The sequence below is a fragment of the Brachionichthys hirsutus genome, unplaced genomic scaffold, assembly GCF_040956055.1.
Source record: "Brachionichthys hirsutus isolate HB-005 unplaced genomic scaffold, CSIRO-AGI_Bhir_v1 contig_467, whole genome shotgun sequence".
Classification (NCBI taxonomy): domain Eukaryota; kingdom Metazoa; phylum Chordata; class Actinopteri; order Lophiiformes; family Brachionichthyidae; genus Brachionichthys; species Brachionichthys hirsutus.
This window is the reverse complement of record NW_027180382.1, coordinates 204,015-224,902: the sequence shown is the minus strand read 5'-3', so window position 1 is coordinate 224,902 and position 20,888 is coordinate 204,015.

Genomic DNA, 20,888 nt, shown 5'->3' with positions numbered 1-20,888 from the left:
TGGAGTGTCAGCTGTGAGACCCCCGATGGGAGATTTGTTGATTTGATAACTCAATTAGGCTCCAGGATGGATGATATGGTGACAGAGCGCAAATCTACAACTCCCAGGGAGGTGCTGGCTCTTCTCCTTAACCTCTCCTCAGGAGACCAGTGTTCTGCACAAGCCAGGCTTGTGGCTCCGAGTAACCCTCGCTGAGCCTCCAGGACTCTGCCGTGCACAACGGCAGAGCTCTTCAAACAAGCAAGGAATCACGATTCCGTTACTAACTTAAGCATCAACGTTCACAGAATAAGATTTAAGGACTTCAGACAAAAGGAAAACTCACTAATTAAGAGAACGGAATGTGAAAGTTCCTTATTATGTGGATTTTATCTGAGGATTTATCATCCAAGCCAGCCTCCCTCTCGTGCACCTTATTTTCCTAATTGGCAAAGCGCCATTTCCCAATTAAGTCTAAAATTGGTTGATGATTGCCCTAAATTGGAACCATATATCAGCATACATCTTAAGTAGGAGTTTGTGGATGAAGGTGTGGATTCTGTAAATTGGTAATTAATTTTAAGTCATCAAAGCGTAGCTATTTAGCCCACTGGGGGAGGGATATGGATTGAATCCCAGGTAGTCAGACTGGGATTATCTAGACTCTAAGGTACACTAATGTGCTTTCAACACCGCCTCACTTCTGGAATAATCTCAGCTCACTGGCGTTAGCCGAGGTTGCATTATAAACTCTTTTCACCCGCTGTTTAAGTTTGAGAATCATCCAGGATTTAAATCAGAAGAGCCTTTTCCCTCGATGAGACGGCTAAAGGTTGAGGCATTTCCATGCAAGGTGTACGAGGGTCAATCAGCAACCACTGGAGAGGTAATTAGAGGTAAATATATATTACAATGAAAAGGCCTCGATTCGTTGTACACAAGTCTGCTTGGGTGATGGGTTGCTTGCGTCCTTATACCAACTCTGTAACTACCGTTCTATAGAGCAGTTCAGGAATGAAGAGCCATTCAGACACTTCAGAGTTTTTAATATAAATGCTATAGAAATTGCAGACAGTACTGCATCCTAAACGTCCACATGGTATCCTCCTTTTTTTTTACTACTATCCTCACAAGTAGTAACACTACCTGTGAGTAAACTACCTGAAGAGTTGCGATAGAACAGTACAGTGAATGAACCCACAAGGAAAGACAGAGAGCAGAAGAATTGAAAACACAGATGGCCAAACAAGGACAGGGGGACAAATAGGGCAGAATACATAATTAGGGGTAAAGACAGGAAGTATAAACAGATGTAGACAAAGAGAAGAAATAAACTCTGAAATAAAAACAGTAAACAAACTAAGCCCAAAACCATAAAAAAACTAGACTATAAACGTTTAAAAAATAAAAAAGAACATCAAACCAGGACCAAAAGCACGCTGAACGCTCAGACTGAAGCCACAAAAACTGCAGACCTTAGAGTTCAAAAGGGATTAAAGCAAAATGTCCAAACTTATTCTCTGTTTCCCTACATCCAAGAATTCCAAAAGAAATAAAGTTGTCCCTTTGTCTTCGAGTAGCGGCAGCTAAGCATGTCCTCACAGCTGGCATGTCGTGAGCGAACGCTAGGAATATGATTTCCGGACGACGCTGTAAACACTGAGATCTGGTATCATTCTCCAGCGGTCTTCACGCATGCACGTAGAAGACAGACAGACAGACACACACACACACACACTGCTCCCTCCCTCCGTTCAAGCCACAAAGCCAGGCAGCGGCTCAGACAGGAAGTAGCACATGTGCATCATATTAGGCAGGTCTTCCCAGCCGGCAGGTCCAGAGGTGATATTAGATCTACAGCTGGTCCACTCCCTCCTCTTTTAGACTGATATTTCACACATCCCTTCACCCGTCTCACTGCCCCAGTCACAGGTGGGGATGCATTTACACACAGCAACAACAAAAGAGCCTGTTGTGATGAGTATGTCTGTTTTTTGTTTCTTTTTAACCCACAGAGAAACTGCAGATAGGGGAAGCCATTCAGTGCTCGCCCTCCGGGTCACGGCTGGGACGTGGAAGGGCTGACCCGACGTGGCCCACATCGCAGCCCTAACAAACACAACCTGGAGCAGGAGAGCTCAGGTGAGCCTCGCTGTTTAAGGAAAGCAAGTAGCGGGATTTTCTTTGTTTTGTTTTTGTATCCATGGTAGAGAGGAGCTGGAGAATGATGCTGTGTGCCAGCGAGTCACCCCTGAGGAACTGCAGGAAGTAGCGGCATGATGTGGAACATCTGTCCACATCTGGAGGGCTCATGGAAGGAAACGGTGAACTATAAGTATTTTTTTTTTCCCGAAAGGAACTTCTTGTAAATAATGTAAATAACGAGTGTCTGAAATACCAAAGTGATATCTCACCTGAAGTACTAGACATCTTTGCTGGACATCCGTCTGGAAACTGACAGAATCTACAAGTCTGGGTTGTTTTTAGTGTTTGCTTGTATGTTTGGGGGGGTATTTTAAAGTGGGTCTCGTTAAGCACAAATGAAAACAGAATGGAATCATTTGGAGACAAACTGTGTTTAAAGACAACCTTTTCAGAACTTGTTAGTTTGAAACATTTTACTGCAGAACAGTTCATAATAAAAAAAAAGAATAAAGATTAAGATTAAATTTATAATCTTTCCACAGTTTTTTTTTCTTGCGTATACACAGTATATATAAATGTGGCGTTGTGCATATGGGGCTAGACGATTGTTGCCAACAACGCCACTTTAGGACTTGCACCTAAAGATCTAATTTTTTCCCTTTGGTCCCCAGCTCGTTTTAGCGGGTTTCCCCAACCACAGGTCCGCTCACAGTGACGACCAGCACGGCATTCAACAATTCAAAACATTTATTAACACTCTAAAAACTTCCTTAAAAACACTCTACAAATAAAAGAAAAGGAGAGACAAGGCAGTGACAGTCAACGTCCAACCTGCCTTCGACGGGGAAAACACAAAGACAGGAACTGGGGAAGGGAAGCACCTATATACGCCCCCCCCCCCAATCAGTGGCAAATGAGCCACAGGTGCTCCCTCCCACACCTGCCTGCCTAATTACATCCCATCCGGTTACATAAGCACATATGATTTTGGTGCAGAAAGCAAAGAGGTTTCATCGAGACAACAAATCAATACCTTGGTCAAAAATCAATACGTTGATTTTTGACACTGCATCAGACAATGAAAGGTTGGTGTTCTTATCAGAGCCCCCCCCCAGGTAAGCAGCAGAGATGATTAGAGATCCACTTCATTGCAATAAAATGCTTTGATACATGAAACAACTAAATCTATAAAAACATAACCCAAAACATAAACTGGGGGGGTTAAGTTTAAAATTGAAAAACGCATGCGTAAGAATAGAGCACAAATGCATTCGTCTATATAGCATGCATGCAGATTGCTGCCCTACACAAACACTGCTCGGTGAGTCTGCCGCTCTGTGATGCATTATTCACAACACATTCATTTTCACGTAAGTATGAAAGGCGCTCTCGCCGCCCTCCTCATCCTCATTAGAACACTCGCTGTCATTTTCACACACAGGAAACCACACTTCAGCTTGTGGTGTCGTAAGTGACGCAGGGAGGGATGTCGTCAATTAACTGCGGCCTTTTAAAAGATGAGAGGAGTCAAAAATGCTGCTTTTCCAGAGCAGCGTCTCGTCTGAGATCCGGATACTCTTGAAGTTAGAAAACAAAACTCACGACTTGCCAATGGCATTAAAAGGCTAATTGTGAGGAGTCGAATATTTCTTGCCGTAGATTAGATCACTATAGGAATTAATACATTACCGCTGCACAAGCAAAACATGAATTGATCTGGGATGATGATATGTAAATATATTACTCATTCATTTGTTGGCTCGGGAAGATTTAACTGCTTCTCCACGGGACTGGTGTGAAAAGAAAGACAAATTAATAGCTCTACTAGAGGGTGAAATATACTACAATCACTTGATGTTCCAATATTTTTATTACCCCGACAGGAAATTTATTGAAATAAAAGGGTTATGGCATCATTATCCTCTAATTGTTCTAATCTCTTAGGTTTATTACCTTAATGGAAAGTAAAGGCGTTGACATTTATAACAGTGCTGACCTACTCCAGCTGTTGCCCTCGCCCTAAATCTCTCTTTAACTTCAATGCTACGATTTATTTTTATTTTATTTGTTTTGCACTTTCATGACTTGAACTCACAACTTTCTTTGTCACAAGCATCTATCTTTGACACATGTGTGCTTCAAAGCCTCGGTATTGCCAACACATGCTGGCTTGTCCTGCGTTTAATGTGGCCAAGGCCTATCGTAAGTCGCACCAAACATGCGCGCATTACATACCGTTATATTTCAATCACAATTCATCCAAACTTTAGATATAGGAAACCAAAACCACAACTTGGGGAATGAGGCTGTTTGAGTTTCTGGATGCAGCAGTCTGGCAGTGAACTTCGGGGATGACTTCATCTCTTTTCATCTTGCAGCAATGACTGACTATATCAGCAAATAGCTTGCAGACGTCAACACCGATGAGTATAGTCATTTGACCATGCGGCCATTAGCATGTGCAAGCTTCTCAAGCTGCAGACGGCAACAGATAGGTCCAATTCCAACCCGTGCCGAAGCCTCCTGTATCTCAGGCATGCAAAGTTCAACTCCCATCATGCACAGTTGAAAACAGCTTTTCCAACAAACAGTGCAAACGTGTAATTCAGTGACTATTGTGAGGGGAAGTGAATGCCTCACTCACACATAAATTAAACCATCCTCCCTCTCAGCCATGCCTCCATTATGATCCAGTTTATTAATGCAACCAGAATGAGCCATTTCAAAGCTGCATGTGTAGAAGACTTCAGCTATTCCTATCATCTATCAAAGGCATTTCAGAAGTGGGCTGGCTCTTCTTTAATGTTCACATGGAACATGAATTACCTAATCACTCACAGACAATAACACATTTCTCCCTGCTGCTATAAGAACGCCCCCCCCCAAAGCCCCTATTGCAGCCTACACACACACACACACACACAACTCGCCAAGCAGAAAGTGTGCAACATGGTCGACGGTTAACTCAAAGATGAATGTTTCCAATCATTACGAGGAAGAAAAAGAAAATAGAATCAAGTCTACTTTACATCAAACAAGTCAAACCAAGCAAACGCATGGGCCAACTCATGAAATTGTTTTCTTTAACCAAAAGGGTGGCTTTGCTGTGGGTGCATCCCAAATGAGGGGGTCAGACAAGTTAAGGCTTGTCCTAAACGGACACATGTTCTCCATTGTCAAGCCGACTTCTTTCCCAGCCAGAAGATCAATGCGACCTGTCAGAAGTCACCCACTTGCTGTCAGCCCTCAGAGTGATGCTTTAAGGGAACTGGGGTTAGGGGAGGGGGAGGACAGCAAATCACGCAGAGGAATCTCATATGGGTGTCTGCATTTTAATTTCAGAGGAGGTGGGGGGTAATGGTTAAGAATCGCGCTGCTCTGACTGTGTCCCCCATCAATCGGACTGGAGGAAGATGAGCTGGCGGATACCCGATGTTGTAATCTGCTGCTTGTTACTGCCGCAAATTACAATTGAATACATTGAGCTATAAGGAGAATTTTGTTATTTCAAAATTCACGTTTATTATGAAACGTGAAGAAGTAATAACAACAGGGTCAAAAACAACATGAATGTCTGAAGACACGAAAACACACAAACATACTAAATATATCTTTACAATAACAAAATCACAGTAAATAAATAACTTGACCTTCCATCAGTAAGGTCACTGAAGTGTTGACTCCAGTGACCATCAGCCTGGCTATGATGTCATCAGCGAATGAATGCAGCCGGTCTGATGGACAGCTGTCTCTCCTCAAGTCTAAGCTGTAGCACCTGCTTTTTCTGTTGACCCTGCTGACACGTGGGGCGCATTGTGGTCCATGAAGTCCTCCCTCCCCGCTACTATCCATGTCGAATGCGGCCTCACCACGTAAAGGCGCCCGGGGGCCTTTCCCAAAGGTGTCGACTGACCGACAGGCTTGTGCGGAGGAGTGGGAGGTCGTCGTTGATGGAAGAAGGATGGAATTTGAAATGTTGAATCCTGCAGAGGTTGTGCAGAGGTCAAAAGGAGGAGGTGTGTTAAGGTAAGGCCTTGGGCATGAGCCAGCAAACTACAGGTAAGCAGCTAGGTGCTGACTTCCACAGCATGGGCGGAGGTGAGTAGGATGGGCAAGATAAGATGAACAGCTAATCATCTGTCAGCTTTATGGCCCGGAACAGATGAGCAGAGCTGTAGCAGGGAGGAGGTTCCCGGTGCAGAAAGGAACGATTGGCAGGTAGAGGGGCAGTGGGCGGGCAGCTGTCAGTCAACCAGACTCCCACGGCCTGGGGTTCACCTGTGCACCTCTCTGCAGGACAGTTTGGTGGGTAGCAGGAAGGGGATTCTGCTATTTTGCATGTAAAAAGACTGCCGATCACCGTGGTGTGGCACAGCCCTCGATGGAACAACGTAGGATATATAACCTAATAAAACATGATAGGCTAGTCTGCCAAGAGGGCAGGTGACGGTCACGATCACATGAAATGTCATTATCGAGCACAAATGCAGACAAGTAGGAGGAAAAATAAGAAAAAATCTAAGCTAGAAGTTCAGACAGGCCCGGATGACAAGCTAAAAATTTAAGAAACTTAAAACTCATGCACTCTTGGAGCCCCTTTCTGTCCGAGTGTGCAACAGATGAGAGGTGAAACATCTTCAAACTCTAAACAGAAGTCCAGGTAATTTGAATTCAACCTCAAGGATTGACTTAAAACACGTCTTGATCAGTTATTTCACTCGAGGCAGCCCTGTTCTTCATATTTCATTCACTAACACTGTGTGAGGGTGAACAACTGTACAGCAGGAGTAGGTGTGGGAACATGAACCCTGCCCATCTTTCCTCCCCCACAGATGAGGCAGCTGTTGAATGGTAAACTGTGCCTCCTCAGTCAGAGCACTTTACCCATTGTTAGGATGAAAAGTGCCGCAGCAGTGGTGGCCCCCCCGTCCTCAGGAGCAATGCCTGGCTGGAGCTTATTTTGGTTGGGCTTGCCCAAATAAACATGCCAAGACCTTGCAGTCGCAGCTGTGGGCCCTTCCCCTGGACGACCTCCCGTCCCGTGACTTGTCCACTCTCAGAGAAAGAGACAGAAAACAAGTGAGGGAGAAATTGAAAACTTGCTTGAGCCAAAAGCTTGCAGAGGTTAGAAGGGCCAAATGCTGCTCATTATCGGAGGCAGGTCTTTCCCACGCCTGCAGCCATCAGTGTGCCCACTTGTAAGAAAGTGTTTCGCTAACTACAGACATCTTCCCACAAAGGTGGGGTGGGGGTGGGGGGTTCCTCACTGTTGGATAGAAGGTTTATTCAGCAAGTTTCTGCAAAGACTGTGAAGTTTGAGACCCAGAAAGCAGCTGGAATGCAAAATGCCTTTCTTGGTTTAACCCCCTGCTCTCGGAGTGGATGAGAGTGTGAATTTGAAGCTTGACAGCTGAGTAAATTGGACTAATGGGCTGAGCATTCTGGGATGAAGGTCATTGCACCCATTCTTACAGCCCCGCTGATGGGAATAAGATTACAAACTGCCGCAGAGGTGCGAGAAAGGAGCGTACATCTCTGAGAAAGCACAACCACATAGATTTATGATGGGATCATCTGCACAAAAATATCCCAGAGCTAAATATTTATTCCAATTACATGAGAGAACTACAAAAAAATATATGTGTAGGTTGTACACAGACACACACCAAAAACAACACCCCCAGCCACCCACTGAAATCCTCCCACATACACACCCACACACACCCACCACCTCCTACATGTGTCAATCCACTCAAACACCCACTCACATCCATCCATCAGCACTAACGAATACTCAGTAACTCCCACGCTCACTCTCCTACCCACCTGCACACACACACACACACTCTTTACCCCCCGCCTTGCTCTGGCTGCACTGTCAGCATGATGCAGCGCTGAGTCAGCGGTTGCCCATTGGGTTGTGTGTTTGGGAGGCTGCAGGAAAACTGTGGCTTCTAGAGAGGACAGATGGGCAGAGAGGGGCTCCTGGGAAGGTAGTCATCCCCAGAATGTGGGGGGGGGGGGGCATCCTTAGGGGGTCACGTCAGGGTCTGAAAGGCCTTTAAATGCCCCCACTCACACCCACAGAGAGCTATTGTCACTTAAGACTCTGCCTTCCTCCGACTCCTCCTCCTCCCACTCTTTATGCTGAGTGGGTGCATCACCACCTACAAACACACCTGCAGGAATGCGCAGAAATGAATATGCACTATGTCACCAAATGGACCGCCATCTGTGATGTGGAGACACAAGCCTCGCTCATTGACTATGAATGCTCCGCTGCAGCTCACTGTAAAAAGGAGGCCTGCCATTCATCCTGTAGCACAAACAACTTGTGCCGCTGCATACCTGCATGCCAGGCTTCCTTTACAGCGAGCACGCGCATTGACTTTAATTCACGCCAGACTGCACTACCTGCACAGCCCCAGTTTAGCCCTGTAGAATCAAAGAAAAATAATTGAATCCAGAAATAAATAAATAAAAATGTTTATAACTGAAGCAGAAAGAGAGAGAGAGAGAGAGAGAGAGAGAGAGAGACGGGAGCTTGGGAGAAAGTTGAGACTTGGGCATTAAATCTCTGGTCCCTTAGTCTGTCAGCACCACCACTGCCACAGTCGAACTATTACACAGCAGCTCCTGCTAGGAGGCAATTACAGAGTGGGGTCCATGAGTGAGGGCTGGGTAGGACTTGCTGGCACTCGCCTCGCTGACATTTGCAGGTTATTATTATTTACAGCACAGGGGCTAAAGTCAAATGAACCGAGTCCAATAGCCGGGCCCACTCCCAAAGCCCTCTTTCTGCTTCCCAGCAGTCATAATTGCATTAAACACATTAATTGCGGTCCACATTGGTGGATGATGGCTGCGGCCGTATTCCACACTAATGAGTGATATGGATTCAGGGAGATGGTGAGAAATCTGTCGAGGAGAAGGAGCAGAGGGATAAAACTTTGTTTGCCAGGGACTCTGGGCTTGGTGGTGGGCCTGATGGCGCCGTGTCAGTGTCAATGAAGTGGGTGTGTGTTCAGGAACGGTTTCAGCCCAGACGGACGTGACACACACACGTTCAAACGCTTTCCGCGATGGCCACCCACGCCTGACACCATGAGAGTGCCAGGTCCTGACACATGGAGCGTGGTGAAGTGACAAGATTGTCAAGAGACAGATTAGTGCCTCCTTGCCACATGTCAGTCACCATCTCTCACGATCGTGTCTCACTCGCTCCTTTTTCTCCCTCCTGCCAAACCGCTTCTCCACCATTCGAATATGTAAAATTTATCGCTGGCGCTTCAGATTAACACGGAGTATAACCTCGGTACAAATCCACCCCGTGATCAATGTGTTTGTGGTGATTCAGCGTTGAAGGAGATAGAACTGGCAGAATCTCTGCGAGTGCGTTTCTTCTCTAGATGGGAGGAAGCGCTCATTGCAAATAATCACACTGTTAGTCCTGACTATCAAAGTAAACAAAAGGCAGACGTCTTAACACAAGACGAGGAGCACGGGAGGTTTGCAGGAATAAATTCAATCCCTGTTCCTGTTTGGGGACTTATGTCTCAGCGCTTTGCAAACCTGCACTGATGAAAGCAAAAATAACGAAGGTTGTTGCAAACACATGTTTATAGAAAGCAGTCAGTAAACAAATAAGAAAATGCACGGACACATACGCAAACCTTTTGTCTGGGCAGGTGAAAAAGTGGAATTGTTACTCAGAGTTATCCTGGGTAATAAATAAACAAACTTTCAAGAAAATATTAATTATCTGTGCGTGCCGATCGTGTCATCACTTTTCACAATTAGTGTTTTTTTTTTTCCAGAGTAGATAGCAAAGCCCCCAAAACACTCTTGTCACGTAAATGAAAGCCCAAACCACAATAAAAGGTTACTGTTGTATGAAAAGAAAAAAGGTGTTGTATACTGATATTTATCTTTCTGGCCAATGAACACACCAAATAGGATAATCCCTTGTCAACATGTTGCTGATCCTGGATTGGGCTGTCCTTAGGCCCAATCTCCCCTCAGCCTCCCTCCTTCCCTCAGGCCAACATGGACACTGACTAAGCCCTAATCCATCACCTCCTGTCAGGAAGAGATGCTCAGTAACCCCCCCCCCCCCACACACACACACACACACATGCGCACATGCACACACCTTACGGGCCAGCATTTGCATAATCCACTGGACCGGGGCTCCATGAGAATGGAGCAGCCACATGGCCTCACCGCGGTTCTGTTTACTCATTTCATCTGAGTCAACACACTGCCCTAAGGACGAACACGGCAGAAAGAAGGAGCACACCATGGAGCCTCTGCGCCGATCCCAGCATCCTTTGCATCAACACATCAGCAGAGCAGGCTTTACCTTCATGGGTGGTGACGCAGCGCGTCTGTCTAGCAGGCCTCTGGTGTGGTAATGTAATCCCTGGAGCAAACACAGGCCTTCCGACTAAAGGGTGGCGCTGGCTGTGGATTCCTCCCTCAAGGGGAGAGGCAGCACACTTTGACGAGGGTTCACATCTGTCAATTGACACACAAGCTACATAGCCTTCTTGTTGCGCTCACACTGCCTACACACACACCTAACAGCAAGCATAGCTAATGATAGTTGGAGGGACGCATTTGCTGTCAAAGTAATGAGTCAGCAACCATATTAGCAAATAGCTAAAAGGGTTCTCAAACAGGCGCCTGCAAATAAAGATGGGACCGGAGTTTGACTACAGTGTGCAATAAAAACAGATGTTGCTGATACGTTTGTGTGTGTATGTGTGTGTGGGTGTGTGTGTGTGTGTGTTAGCTGCTCACAGCAAACCCACACCTAGAGAGTACTTAGAAGACGCATACCTCTGTAACGTAAACCCTGGAATAAGCGGAAAGTTGCTTTTTCCTCCGTTTGGATGTCATCACTGGGTCCAGTGCCCAGTACATTGTATAGTGACATCACCATGATGACGTCATTTTCAAGGTCAGTTTCTCTATATACAATACTTTGGGGTGGGGGCGCATTAGTCCCCCAAACAAAAGAGGACATTTTTGTCCTTCCATTGATACACAGCTCTTGGGTTTTTATTATTGTATTATTAGATACCCTCTATCTAATAATACACCCTGGCAGACAAAACAAGCTCACCCACACATGTTCAAAAATTGTCGAGACATATCCTCGACAGCAGAAGAACAGGTGGAACTTACCTCCTCGAAACCTCCTTGGCAGAGTTAAAAATAAAATAACATTTAAATTTTAATTCTAGCGCATAAAACAGTTACTGCTGATCTGCTATTTGACTCAACTTTTATTGTGCACCTGCTGACGGCGACGCACTGCTGTCATTTAGGAGGAAACATCTTCTCCCTCCTGCCTTCATGCAAGGCTTCAATCAGCGCGCCAACCAGAAGCAACACTACCCTCTAGTGGTCGAGGTAGGAACAGCACCTACTGCTCCATTCCCGTCGAGCGGCAGGTCTGCTTTTGTCCCGATGCATATACCAGAATGCATGCTTATCCGACACACAGTTTCAAGTTTATCTTATGTATATAATACTTTGTTAAAAATCTGATATTGTACCAAGTGCCTCCCAATGTCATGCATGCTGTATTTAAACATATGCACATAATAGTGTACAATTTATATGCAAATCAGACATCCTGGAAATATTAGAGAGGAGTAAAGCTTAACTTTTAACAGAAATACGTTTAATCACGATTTATGAAGGAACCACATACAATAACACACATTATATACAGACAAGAAATACATTAATGGAGGTCATGAGGTACAATTATTTTCAATTGAATAAAGAAATGGTAAGAATTATGCCACAAGAAGAGAAGACACAATCTTTCTACAATAAGGACAATTTTATTGTGTTTTTACTACATTTTTACATTCAAAGTGTTATGAATCCCCAAATGTGGAGCTTTCTGTGGTGATTAATCGATGATCAAAAGTCCATAACCGGACACCCTTCTCTCCTTTGTGCAGCCTGGATCCATCATTCCTGTCAGGTCTTCGCTAGAGATCAGATTCCAGCATTGGACTGGGGAAGCAGGAGCAGCAGACGTCATGCAGTGTGACAGCCAGAAAGAGAAACGAAGCAAAAATGATCATAAAGGTCACAGGGAGACGTAAAGAGAGCAGGATGACCAGTTTAGTTTAGTTTAAACAAGTTAGATTCAATAACTGACAGACTACTTGACTTATACTCCGTATAGTATCAGAACAGCACGCAGCAGAAGCTGTTATAAAACTACATGCATTTATATCTTTTCAATATCAACAAGACAAATATCACGGTCTAAAACAATCAACAGGTGCCAGTCAGTGTTGAGACAATAGAACTCTGCAGTGAGAAAAATAGGAATATAAACTAGCAGAAAATACTGTGTCCTCTGAAAGATAATAAACCCAGACGTGGTGCTAAATGCATTTTCCACAGCTAAGGAAAGAGCATGCATCATGAAGCGTGTTTTTATGGCATATATTAGTCAAATCAATGTTACGCTCATCTTTCAAACTTTAACAAAACACAGCTAACAGCTAACAACTGACCTGGTCATGGCAAATGTTTCCTTTCTTGTTTTACTTTGATTCAAGTCCAACGACAGAAATGATTGAATTGGCAGCAAATTCACTCCAGATTCCGGTGAATGCATTGCTGACACACACACACACACACACACACACACACACACACACAAACTGTGAGAGAAAAGACACCTGAGCCTGGAGGTGTGGGAGCCACGTGCAGAAGGAACTGAACCGGGTCTTATTTTCCCAAAGTACTGGCTGCCTGGACGGTTCGTCCATTCTCTCCCTTCCATGCTTGAGTTACCTTCCCTATTCCCAGCGGGTCTCCCTTTATCCTAAGCCGACGTGATGAGCACATGTCCCCGAGGGCCCATCTGCACAGAGTTTCGCATTCTCTGCAACACATATTGTCTGGCCTGAGATGAACAGACAAGGTGTCCTGACAGGAAAGAGGGAGTCACTCTGCCTGAAGGGAAGAGGGAGCTGGTGGTGGGATATTTCAGCATCTCCTGGGGCTTTGTTGGCAGCCCGTACAGCTTTGTTATCAGCTCCAGTTGGGAATTAGGGGATATTCAAGGGGAATCCTGGGCTGCGGGTGGGGTGGGATAGACTGAACACTAAAATATAAAGGCGAAATGTGGATTTGATTTGAGCTTGAGTGTTCGGGGCTTTTATAGTTTTATAGTTTACGTCAGGATTGTTTTAAATGTCCTGGTGAAATATGCTTTTGATTCCAGCAGGACGTCAGTTTGAGTAATCGTCTTTTGTGTCGGCGCTAATGCTGACGTATCAGGTGAAGCAAAAGGAGGCAAGGGGTAAAGAGGCAGCCGTACTTGCTTTCCAAATGACCTCAACTGACTCCTCTTCGTGTCGAGGAGCAGCAGATCAATGGCGTCATTCGGAGTAACCTTGTTTTTATTCCAAGTCATATTCGTTTCAGTCGCTGCTCAAAGTTTGTGATCATGCAATAGAATCATTGAGTAGAAGCATGGAGTAAATCAAAAGTTGAGAGTTTTGCTTTGTAGCTTTGCTTTCCCTGATGCGAGCCATCCAAGTGTCATTGTGCAACACTCAAATCTGATTTCTATCTTACTAAATCAATGCACTGTCTGGCTACAGATTTGCATAGTAGCTCAAAGGGTGCTTGTGTGAACAGGTAATAAGAAGATAACTCTAAAGTGCTATTTGAATGCAATTATGGTTTAGTGTAAAGCCAAACTGTCGTTCATCATCTGTGCTGTTTGTTGTCTCGTCAACCTGACTTGCAAAAGTCCTGTTCTGGTAAAAAAAAAGAAAAGAAAAAGAAAAAAGGTTTAATTTATGCAGATCTAAGATTAAAATTGTCATTATTCTGACACTGTACCAAAGAAGTCAGCGACAGGGATTCAAGCAGAACAGAGTCACGAGGTCATACTCCATTTAAGATTGAAATCTGTGAACACAAAAGCAAAAAAATGCGCCGCATTGACGGGGTTGTCAAATCTGGGTGGAGTGGGAAAGGTTTAAACGTGAAAGCGACATTGCCGTGCCCTTCGGGGACAACGCTGAATGCCTGCAGCGTTGTCACATCATGGCCTGAAGCACTTGTGATGCAGCGACGCTCCTACCCTCTCTGCTGCTTATTTACCCCTGTGCCCCCTCTGCCCCACAGCGCGTTCACCTGGCGAGTAAAAGCTGCCCGGATAAGACGGGATCACCTTGCGCTGCCTGCAGTTTCATTGGACACACGGCCCACGGCCTCTTCACAGGATTGTGTGTGTGTGTGTGTGTGTGTGTGTGTGTGTGTGTGAGCAGTAGTGTTTGTGGGGGGGCTTGTGTGTGCATGTGTTCGGAAATGTCATGGTAATTTCTCAGATTTCTCATTCAAGGTGCCAGATTAATCTGAGGACAGCCCATCCTCACATGAATGGAGTCCTGTGTGCTTTTCACTGTTGTTCAGAAGAATTTTCACATTAAGAAACTTGCTCCACTGCCCTGAAATTACTTCACAGACTAAGCTGCTCTTGTCCCCACTTTAATCTACGCTTTAAAGTCTCTAATCATTATTACAGCACTCCCAGGCTCAATAAAGGCAATAGAGACACAAAGCCACTCTCAGCACGCCAGCACAACCCTCCAGGACAACTTGCACTTGGCTTTTGTGAACTTCTGGATTATAGATTCATTTTTGCTGAACGTGTGGTCAAATTCATTCCTGGGAAAAGTCCTCAGCTTTTATCTCAGTCTCATTTTCAGGGTATCTAATGGTCATAATCGAGGCGGCCATGCTGGGCATGTGTTTGAAGTGGTCAAAGAGCCCGTAATCCCCTCACACACAGTTTGTAGTGGCGGCCCCCAAACACAAGAGGTGATTTTGTTGCCGAACACTGAGAGAGAGGGAGCCGGACGGATTGGAATGTTTCTTCCGACAAATACCCAGAGTCTCTATCTTATATGCAAAGACACAAATACTCTGGGTGGAAACCGAACAGCACAGACCCTACGATACAGAAGAACTATTTTTTAAAGGCTTTTTATCAAAGCGTCAAACATCTATTTAGAAACTTAGTTATACTTCCTTTTCTATTTATACCAGTAGAAATGTCCAACACAGGCAGGTGATTCGAGGTCAGTAGTCATATCGTCAACCAGTTAGATCACTTCAGCATATTTAGACATTAGTAAAGTAAGCAACAGAATATTAATACAATATTGCTTATTGCAAATCAGATTAATGAAAATGTGCAGCTTTTAATCCCACCTGTAAATGCACAATTCCACCTTGATGTGCCGGTAATAATAATAAAATGATTTTAACGGCGGCTGGCTAAAGGTTTGATGACCAATTATGTTCTGCATACTTCGATTACGAAGATCTTCAAATTCAAAATATATATTTTTTATTTGAAATTGATCATCTTAATGCTGCTTTCTCAAAATCTTTATTCAAGAAAATGATCTCACTACTTCTTCCATCGTTTTGTATTTAAACAAACTGAAATCTAGAGTCTGAAATGTCAAATACCGATGCTACAAATGTCAATGTTGTTGTGTTCAGTAAACACGGCAAAAATATGCTGCAGATTTTCTAATATGTGCCGAAGGATGTTTTTTGAAATGTTTTCCTCTCCCCGTTCGCAGACATGAAATGTTTCAGGTGAATGATATTAAATTAAAGACGGCAGCTATTTAGATCGACGGAGTCTCCGGCTGCTTTGCTGCCCAGGAGTCAAGTGTGGTGTGTTTCTCCACCCTGGTGTGCACTCCTCCTCCAGAGAGACAGACGGACAAGACGGGAGAAAAGAAGCTTTCTCAGGCGGCTGGCGGTGAAAGAATGGAGGCCTCCTGGCTCTTCAGACAGATCACAGCGGGACATCCACCTCAACTCCAACTGATCGAGTTCATCCTCTCTGGAAGTACCGAGGAGGGGAGAGGAGAGGAGAGGAGGTCCTCACCATCACGCCCGTATTTCTCCCACTTTTCATGTTAACATGTCTTCCTGTCCCGTGAGGCTGGAGGTTTCTGGTTCAGCGGCGTGGGACAAGACCACCATTAACTGTGGGGCAGGGCAGAGGGCAGGAGGGACAAAAGGCCCAACACACTCGGCCTGCCCTCAGACAAGGCCTGAAACAAATGATACAGGGCTGGCGCAGAAGGGAATCATCCGGCCGGTGTCACTGAATACATTTACCTACCTCAGAGCCTTTTCAGCCTTTTGCTTTGTTTTAGCCGAGGCGGGGGGGGGGGGGGGGGGGGGGCATGAATGTGAAACAGCGAGAGGAGGAGGGGGGATGTCTGCACGTGGGTGTGTGAGAAAACACACAGGGAAGGAGGGAGGGAAGTGAACGAATGAAATCTACCAAAGAAGCTCCAGGTTTCCACAGTGACCGCCTGAGCTCCAAAAACACCACAGGGTTTGTAAGGGATGGGAGGAGGTGTGTGTGTGTGTGTGTGTGTGTGTGTCCTTCCCGATAAGGATGCCAGGAGGTCTTGTTGATTGTTGTGTCTTGTTTTTCTTTTGGCCTCCCACTCCCTTCTCTCCTCCTTTGTCTCTCCTGCCCTTCCCGGGGTCTTTTTTAGGCTAATTGGGGACCTGGAGAGCAGAGCAAACTCCAGACAAGACGCTCTCCAAGCCCCTCGACTCCAGTTTGGTAAAATAATTAACGGCAAAAGAGAAGCATTCGGTCAACAGGAGTGGAAGTGGTTGTTCCGAGTGGCTGACTGTTGTTACGCTTAAAGTGTTTGACTTCAGTTCGGATTCCTCACAAATACTCGAGTAAGAACAGCTGAAGAGTGCTGCAGAAGATTCCGATCAGGAATTAGTTTAAGCTGCACTTTGGTTGAAGAGGCCGTTGAATCTTAAATGAACAGCATGAGGAGGTTTCATTTTAAAACACGGTCATGTATAACTGTCGGTGAGAATCTTCAAACGAGGCACGCAGTATTTTTTATTTTTTTAGGCTTTAAAAGTTAATTGTTTTTATGTTTGCTCTTCTGCTAGTTATCATTTTGTGGCAAAGGGTTTTCAATTTCAAGCAATAGTTATTATTAAAAATGCACCACAAACCCTTAACTGTCTGCTCACTAATACAGAATATACTGTTTATATCAATCATACACAAGTGACAAACGAAGTCTATGTGGCATTTGGTACTTTGTCTTGAAATGTATGCTGATTAATCTTCTGTAAGTTTGGGCTAAATTTTGGTTTCTTTAGCTTTTCCTTTTTTTTTTTTTTTTCACACTGAAAATCAATAAGGAGAAAAAATATTTTGGGAATATTTTAAATCTCTTCTGTAAATTATGTACAAAACATCCATTGACTGGACACCCCCTCCAAATAAATCCCTAAAACACCTCCCACCCCACCCCCAACAAAAAGTAATTAGTGTGTCATTTCCCCACAATTCCTTCAACTAATCTCCTCCGATCCACTGGGTTTGATTCAGTCATCTTTTCTCTCATATTCTAATCCATTTTGCCTTTGAGTTTTTGTGTTGATGGCAGTGCGCCGCCCCGCTCACAAAAAGCAGCCACTGAGCTATGACATTAAAGGTATTGTTGAGCAGGCCCCGGCCCAGCAGCCCCCTTATATGGGCTCGACGTGGAAGGAAGTGCCTGTTTTCATCCTTGTTGTCATGGGGATGAACACAGGCACACACACACAATCACACAGCTACCTACCTCCCCCTTCATCTGCCTCTCTTCACGTTGATTTTAGATGACATAAATGCATTCTTTTGTGCGGGACATGCTGGCTCATCTCCCCACCATGTAGCTGCTTTCGGCACCTGAACTTTAAATTATGAACCAGGAAACCGCGTGCGCCCGTCGTGTAAGGGTGGGGCGAGGAATGGCCCGGGAAGGAGAGGAAGGTCTTGTGTATAACTCAGACGGTGCCACCACACGCTGCCAGCACGATCCATCAGGGCTTTCAAGGGAGTCGCAGATGAGAAACAGAGCTGAGTGCAGTTTATAGTTAAACACGACCTCAGGAAATCACACGCTGTAACCCCCCCCCCCCACACACACACACACTATCTATCATTGAGTAACTGTACATGACAACATGTGCATACGGTGCGTATTCAAGTGTTCCTGGGGCACCCACACATGCCTGTGCGTTTGTGGATATGGGAAAATGTTGAGGGGCGTGCACAAACATGTGCCGCATGCGTACGATGAGTTGCATGATTACATACGTGACCTATGGATTAAACATGTTGTCTGAAGTGAACCATGCATTTAAGCTATAGATGCTCAATATACAGTAAAGGCCAGTGTCACCACTGACAAACTGAAGCTTGGAGTATTTTCTCATTGCTTTTAAATGTGAGTTGAGTTGTACTGGGTGTTTTTCTATTAGAGCAGGGTACTTGTGACCCTGCTCACAAAAAGCAGCCACTGAGCTATGACATTAAAGGTATTGTTGAGCAGGAGATGACTTATGCCACAGGTATTATTTAAATACTGGATACTCAGTCTGTAACTGAAAACATCTGTGTCATGTATTCCCCTGTCAGATGCAACTTTTGCGAGCATCCCAGCCATTAGATTAATTGTTAATGATCAATTTTAATTTTGCAGACTTGGACACAAGTCATGTGGTCTAAGCTGCTGCTCGTGAGCTCGCGAGTGATGCTGCTGTCTGGGAAGCAGCTAACAGTGTCCTCCTCCTTTCAAGTGGTTGCAACCATATCAAACAGGTCCACATTATTTGTATGGACTAAGAATATATACGGTACATATGTAATGTAATTTTCATTATTGATAAAGTAACAGTAGGCTATAAGGTTGATGATGCACAAAATACCTTACAAAACAATAGAACCTTTGTCAGTGCATTTTAATAGACAATTAATATTTTTTACTTTGAATTTGCAACAATTAAATTGTTCTCACCTCAGTTACAATAAATCTGAAAGGTCTCAAAACCTCTTCATAAGTTTGAAGGAGTGAGTGGATGATGACAGCGACATTGATGGTGATGATGATGATGATGATGATGATGATGAATGGTCCTTTAATGTTAGATAACATCATATTCAGAGATCTTTGTCCCAGTTCAGTGTGTGTGTTGGACTCTTCTATCTTGTTTGCCACGCATTCTCCAGGGTCATGTGCTAAAACCGGGTCCGACTGTTGCATGGACGCCTCCTCCAAACCTCCATGCTGGCTAATTGAGTTATCTATGAGGCGTTCATTCACTGTTAACAGAGCCAAGTTCTTCCTCATCAATCTTTCCTGAACGTCAACACAGGGCCAAACATGTATGCACATGCACGGGAGCACACACACACACACACACACTACAATACGGTGCTGAGGGGTCTGGGACATCTCGCATGCAGCATCCTGTTCCAGCTGAATGGCTCTTGTCTCTAAGGGGAGTTTGGTTTCCTTCTAGCCCGGCTACCTGTGTGGGATCTGAGTGCCTCCCTGACTTAACTAGTGCCCTCTGGTTTTTATGATTTATTTTCTGAATGTCTCTCCCTTTTTTTCCTCTCATCCCCCCCTCATCCCCCCTTCCCTTCGCCCGTCGTACTTCTCTTTCTCTTCTTCTCAAGTGGTCTGCAGAGGGGGGAACCACCTGGGAACCGCCGCCACAAACTGAGCCCCCTTACCTTCGTGACAGAACCCTTAACCAGTGCATTGACACCCAAGATGTACACTCGCTGCGTCTCCTTCATATGGCGTCTGATGGAGACGCATTAACACTCTGATGCAGACACACACACACACACACACACACACACACATCTACAATACACAGGTGTAAAACCTGTTTTGTGTACTACACACAGTATTATCCTCGACAAAAACCTACACTTATATGTGTAAATACAAGACTAAATAAAGATTCATCAATAAATGAGAGTAATTTTGTGATTAATTTAATCTGTGTAAAAGAAAAAGTCTCAAACATTAGAAAACACATTAAAAATAAACTGAATTCTCTACAAGCCCTTAAAAAAACACCATAAAAAACGTACAACTAAAGCAGCGCTACATACTGTGTGAGATCATTAAACACAGATGTGTTAACACTGCTGCTGTTGTGCTGTGTGTCCTTTTATAAAGTATGACTCAGTAATCCTTCATGTTGCCTGTGCAATATCACCTTATGTGATGTTATAATGATGATGATGTATAATATGGATCGGTCATTCAAACCGAGTCAGAGCCTGCAGCAGTCCTGTATGCAGTGTCTGTGTGTCTGTGTGTTCATGCAGGGAATGTGGCACATGCAGCAATTCCCCCCTGAGGATCCTCTCTCATTACCCAGAGGTCACAGCCCACGCCTGGCCACTTCCTGCCTGACCTCCCTCAGGAGAGCAGAGCATGCTGGGCGGTGGCGCACACGTGCTGCTAACAAACAATCTTACTTCCTGTCCCAGCTTGGGTCGGAGACAGAGCAAGGAATAGAGAGAGACATAGAGAGGCAGTGAGAGAGTCCTGGCTTCCATCGACCACTCGCTGTGCTCACTTCCTCCACTCTCACGCTGTCTCCATCTTTTGCTCTTATTCATTGGCCTCCTGACTATTCACCCCGGCCCAGCCCCGGCACTGGGAACAAAATACTCACTCACTGGCCATCTTGTTCCAAACTTCCTCCCACTCTCATCCATATAAAGACATGAGTCCGATGAGCCAGAATCAGGTTTGAATAAGGAGGTTTTTATATCCAAGATTTTCTCAGTGTTCTGGAGGAAGCTTGTGAATTGAGGACATCTGTAGACCTACTTGTGCAATAGTTTT